Genomic DNA, 6614 nt, shown 5'->3' with positions numbered 1-6614 from the left:
CATTTTAATTTGCTTGCACTACATGAAAATATATATTTCGCAGTGATTACCATAGCTGTATAATTGTTAGTTTAGGCTAGTGTTTAAATAAAAATATTGATGCTGCATTTCATGTAGAGTTGCTGACACAGGTATTTTTTTATGGCTCAGAGTAATGCCAGGAAGTGCAGCCTATGTGTTTAAGAGATGGTTAAAGAAAATGCTGAATTATTTAAGATACATAATCCATTATTATGGTTAAATGGCTAACTTAACTTTAATCAAACACACATACTCTTTACAATAATCAATAAACTATTTATTAGTTTATTTACTAGTTACAAAAAAATAAATATGTTAATGTTGAAAATAAAATGTAAGGGACAGCCTTAGGTTGGAGTTACTTGCCATATTGTTGAAAAGTTATTTTACACACAATAGGGGGTATACACACAATGAGGTATACAGTGTGGAGTAGATGTTAGAATCCATATTTCAGTATTGTATTTTCATATAGACTATATACAGGCAGTAATTAAAGAGATGATACAGACATGATCTATTCTTTTTGGAATCACAATATTTCAATGTGTGTGTGTGTGTGGCTAATACAACAGATGTTCTTTTCTGTTGGCACGATTTGAGACAAGACTCAACTGCAACTTTCTCTTTGTTTCAGTGTCAAGAAGAAGAAAGAAAAGTGAAAACACCTGATATACTTGCTAGTCCTCAGTCACACAATTAAGAAAGATTCTAAAATGACAAATGTATAAAAAAACTAATTCATTTGTTTTATATATGTATACACGTGTGTGTGTGTACACATATATACATACATACATATATATGTGTATATATATATATATATATATATATATATATATATATATATATATATATATATATGTGAATATATATATATATCACAAATTCATTTTTTCAGTTTTTTATACATTTATTTGTTTTATATATGTATACACGTGTGTGTGTATACACATATATATACACATATATAAAACAAATGAATTAGTTTTTTTATACATTTGTCATTTTAGAATCTTTCTTAATTGTGTAACTGAGGACTAGCAAGTATATCAGGTGTTTTCAGACTTTCTTTTTTTCTTCTTCTTGACACTGAAACAAAGAGAAAGAAGTTGCAGTTGAGTCCTGTCTCAAATCGTGCCAACAGAAAAGAACATCTGTTGTACTAGCCGGTGGTTTTCATCCTAATAAATATTTTTCTTTTTGTCATACTACTGTTTACCTTATGTAATTACATAATTACATTAGAATTCTGTAGCAATATGACAGGAACTATTGATGCTTTAGTGTGTACCAAAATAAATAAATAAAGAAATAGAAATAATAAAACCCCAGGTAGCTCAGTGGATGATATTCAAATGTAGCCTGATTTGTAAATAACCTTTGATCCAGCTGATTGCTGGATTGATTGTCACCATGTATAAATATGCCTATAATTAGTATTCTAATGTGACTGTGATGTCTGGCTTTGCCTGCTCTCTCACTTCCTACTGTTACACTAAGGTGTGGTGTGTAACAGTACAAGGGGACGTTTAGAAGAATTTACTAAACTACACACACTCTGCTGTCTCAGTCCAGTGGCAACGGGACGTCCTCTCTGAGAATGTCCATTGTTCACACGCAGCCGGACTTCGGTCTGCGATGAGGTCATTACTCTTCTCAGGCTGTGAGGTCATCAGGAAAGGTTCTGGAGCCTTTAAAGGCTTTTGGTGACCACCACCTGCCCAATAATACCACCAAGACAGCTCTGATCTGACGAGGCTTTCACATGCTAATCCATTGAATGTATTGCTGGCTGGATGTTGGGTAAGGTACACTCTTAAAGACCAGGTTCCTAAATGATTCCTGGCTTAACATATAGTCCTTTCTTGGACGACTTTTGGTAGGTACTGGCCACTGCATACCGGGAACACCTCACAAGATTTGCCTGATGTTTTGGAGATCTTCTGACCCAGTTGTCTAGCCATCACAATGTGGCTCTTGTCAATTGGTTCGGATCCTTATGCTTGACCATTTTTTGACCATTGCTTTTAACACATCACCTTTAAGAGCTGACTGTTTACTTGCTGCCTAATTTGTATATACCACTACTTGACAGGAGCCGCTGTAACGAGATGATCAACTGTCTTCACCTCACCTGTCGGTGTATCAAAAGCACAGTAGCACCCAGAGAGCTCCGATGTCACATGCTAATTAGTTGAATGTATTGCTGGCTAAATGTTGGGTAAGATGCACTCTTAAAAACAGAGTTCCCAAATGGTTCCTGGCTTGGCCTTTACAATATGTGAAATTTCCACATTCTCTCAGCTAATGTAAAGAACCATCCCCCTTCTTCAAGGGGCCCTTTTTGCCACCTTGCTTTGTTTAGGTATCCTTTGCTCTTCTCACCATGGATTCCCAACTGCACTGCACATTTCGTGCTGAGACATGTCACATGCTGTCTTGCTATCTTGATGTCTGTATCTTTAGGTCGTCCTGGTTCTTCTTTGATGGACAGGACTTTATTTTTCCTTTTGTCTGTGTGTGTGTTTGTGTGGTGGTTGCGCCATGGACGATGCTCTGATAGGAATATATGCAAGTACATAACTGAGATGTTTTGTTGGTGTGGAATATTTCACCTGGAAGACCTGCTTTTGTTGTTTTTTTATTCAGACAGTTTTTTAAGGTCATGTGATTGGGCCAGATAGATAATACTGGACATCTTTGGTCTTATTCCTGTGAAAGTTTTCAGCTAATTTCAGTTGCTTGCTCTTTTCTGAGAGTCCTTAACTGCACTGCACATTTTTGTGTGGAACTAAGTCATGAGAAATTTAGATAATTGGCATGACACATTGTCTGCTCTTTTGCTTGACGCCTACGTTTTAAGGGCAGTCTAGCGGTCTTTGATTGACAGCAGTTAATTTTTCTGTAAGGCATTCTTTATGTGGGTGTTTTGTTCTTGATGAACTCTGATTGCATTAATGCGCAGCTCAGATGGTTTTGTTGATTCGGTTGGTTCCTTGTTGCAGAAGGAAAACCTGTTCCCATCACCGGATTTCTTTGCTCTAAAGTTTGTTTGAGGTCTGGTTCTAGTTAAATAGCCACATGCAGCCAAAATACAGGCTTTCCTGATCAGGGTCAAGGCCCAGGGGCTGGAGCCTACCTGTAGTAAAAGAAAAAAAAAGAGTGCAAAGTAGGAAGACCCCCAGGACAGGACACAGGTACCTCATACCCTCACACCTAGGGGTAATCATGTGGGTAATCATGAGTTCCTGGAGGAAACCCAACTGAACATGAGGAGAACACACCAGACTCCTCCTAGACAGTGACTGAAACAAGGGTGAAACCCATAACCTCATGTCAGTCTGAATAGTCGCAAAACGTAAGCTGCTTACGTAAGACTTTGGGCCCATCAGAATTATCGCCGCAGCTATTATCTCTCTCAGACTTCCGGTCTGTGTAATTGCTAATCTTTCTTACCATCTATTTTAAATAAAAGTCGCAAACATTTTCTTTAGGTATTGGATTTGGGAACAGAAGGCTAGTTTTCCTGTTGGACTGTTCCTGTAATCCTTCTGAAGGCTGAGAGCAACAGTGAAAAACAAATCAGGTTCTGCGCTTCAGTTCAGTCCGTGGGAGCACACAGCCAGCCGTACACAGTCCTTACACACCTGAGCCATTACCAGCATTCTACAGTGCTTCGTTACCAGGCTGGGTTTTTGGAGCTCAAGCAAAGTGTAGACTGGCTGGTGTCTCCAGCCGACTGTTTTATTGGATAGGTTGGACTCACACTATCTTTTTTTCCTCAGCCCAACTAATGATGGACGACCACTCCTCCATCAATCCGTCCATCTTCCTGTATGAAGAAATGAGGGAAGAATCTGATCTAACACTGGATCATTTGTGCAACTCAAATCACCACCCAAAATGAGAATCTAAGTATTTAGAGAAGGAGCAGAATTGAATAACTGTGTGTGCGTTTGGGAATTTTGGGTTGTTAAAATTAGGATATTTACCAATAATACTGGGGAACTAAACCAAATCCTCTAATAATCAGATATCTGACATTCGCATCTGCGATAAAATCATCAAGAGTTAACTGAATCCCTCAAAAAAAAACAAAAAAACAACAACAAACAGCTCAGCAACCCAAGAACATCTTATTGGTCACTATTTTGGAGTAAAAACTTATCAGCAGCCTTCCAACTTTTAACCAAGTTGTTTAACCCTTTCACATTCCCCAGCACACAGAAACACAAACCCCGGCGCCTGATCTATACTACTACCTGTGCCGTTCACAACGACTTTGCCATTCCATGACTGTGTTGGTCTCGCTACTCTACTGGCCCGCTGTCCAAAAAAAAGACCAGATGTTGGTCCTTTCCATTGATGGACAGACTAGGGCAGATGGGCTTATAACTGCTTACTTAACAAGCTTACATGTGGTAGGTATGTCTGACCAGTAGATGTAGGAACAATGTAGGTGTTTCTAGGAAACCTGCACCTTCAGAACACTATATTTATTATCTAGCCCCTGCGCCCGAAATGGGCAGATAAAGGAAGCCGCCCAGCACCTGGAGCAGGGTGTGGAATGCAGTTACACCTCACCAACATTTTCTGATGAAACTGAGGTTTCTTGTAATGAATTCTGAGCAGCATGCAATGAATGCAGGCTATGCAACTACTGCAAACTCCTCTGCCTATCACTTTCTCACTCACTGTCAGGGGTCTGGCTCAGCAGGTTGGGAGAGTTCCACTGAAAACATTTTGCAGATTGTTTTTTCTTAAAAAAAAAAGACTTCTGCCCAAGGGTCAACTGCCAGTCCTCACAAGAAAGTGAACTTTGTTGTCTTGGTTACATACTGGAAAGTAGCTGCACCCATCCGCACCTGTTGTCATAGCAGGCCATGTGTGTGTGCGTGTGTGTGTGCGTGAATAAGGATAAAGGTATCTGTATTGCGCAGGTAGACCTGCAGTCAAGGTAGACCTACCCCTTTCCCCCGCAGGACATTTACAACTTCCGTTCAAATGGGCAAAGGTTGCACGCTGACACACACACACACTGGTTTGTATTTGTGTCTTTGTGGGGTCCTTTCATTGAATTCTGTTAAATTGATGTAGCTAAATAAAACTAAATAAAACTTGGGTGTGTATTCGTCCCTACCAAAAACTAAATACTCACTTACACTCAGACTCACATACACACACACTCTCTCTCTCTCACACACACACACACACACACACATTTCCCACAAGAATGCAGCCCCCGCTGGCTACGCTGCTGTGTTTCACCAGAAGTGGGGACTGGAGCGCTGGCCGGAACTTTTCTTGGCCCGTCTTTGTGATGGTTGGCAAAGGATTTGGTGTACGCTAAAGAGAGAGAGAGAGAGAGAGAGAGAGTGAGAGAGTATAGCAGCAGTAATAACAGCAGATTGGACTTTTGGCTTCTAGAGCTGACCTAATATCATTTCCACAGTAAAGATACTGTTTAGGGCTGTGCATGCATGGATGTGTATCTTTATTGCTTATATATATGTATATATATGTATGTATGTGTGTGTGTGTGTGTGTGTGTGTGTGTGTGTGTGTGAAAGAGAGAATGCCTTTCTGTCAACAGGGAAAAAAGGAAAGTAGTCAAAACAGGTTTTATCTTGATATGATTAAGAAACGCAGATTGCTCACAAGATGTCCATCATAAATGTGGTGGAGGGCACGATGTTCCACGCTGGTCTGTACTGAAAGTAGGCCAAGAAGTAAAAAGTAAAAGTACTGGAAATAAAAAAAAAACACACAAACACTCGTCACTACGGAAGCCAGGAGAGTACTAGAAGACACTGTCACTATGACCAGAGGATTGGTAGTCAGAATCCCGGTTATGCTGCTAGCCATTGGCACACAGAGCCCAGAGAGAGCTCAATAGGCTTTGCTCTCTCCAGGGTGGGTACAGGTACTTTCTCCCCACACTCCAGAGCAATGCTGGCCAATTCATCAGAGCTGGGTACCCGGCATGGAGTGTGTTGGTTGCCTGGAGATGGTGGCAGTCGGTGGCTGTCTGAGTCTTCACCCTCCTATTGTTGGGAGCACAGCATGTTGGGTAATTGGTGATTCAGATTGGGAAGAAAGTGGGTCAAACTTGATTCTCTAAATGAATGTAAAATAATGATACATTATCTCAAAAATATGTTTTTTTTTTTTACTTTTTATGTAGTACCTCAACGTAAATGTCAAAGCACTAAATAATTATTTCACAATGTAAAAAAATCACTGATTTTTATTTTTTATTTTGACAGTGGCTCAAAATGGATGACTGTTTTTTATTTTGACTTTAAGAACTTTAGTTAGATTTTAGAATACATCATGGATTCAACATAGTGAGTTATATTAAGAACATCATAAGTCAGAAATGACTGAATTACAGTTTACTGTGTTAAAACAATGCCTGCGATTTTCTTTATGATTTTTTATCAAGTTTTACTGTCCATTCTGGAATGGTTATGTTGTTCCGGGACTGGTCAGATGGTCAAGTTTGATGATCAGTTTCTACGGCTAGTGACCAGCATACCAGCATTCAACACACAACAGTTTCTTTCTGGTATCCAGTGATTTCAGTTCAG

This window comes from Salminus brasiliensis, chromosome 23 (genome assembly GCF_030463535.1).
Source record: "Salminus brasiliensis chromosome 23, fSalBra1.hap2, whole genome shotgun sequence".
In the NCBI taxonomy this organism is placed as follows: domain Eukaryota; kingdom Metazoa; phylum Chordata; class Actinopteri; order Characiformes; family Bryconidae; genus Salminus; species Salminus brasiliensis.
The sequence above is the reverse complement of the archived record's forward strand: the minus strand, read 5'-3'. Positions refer to the sequence as shown.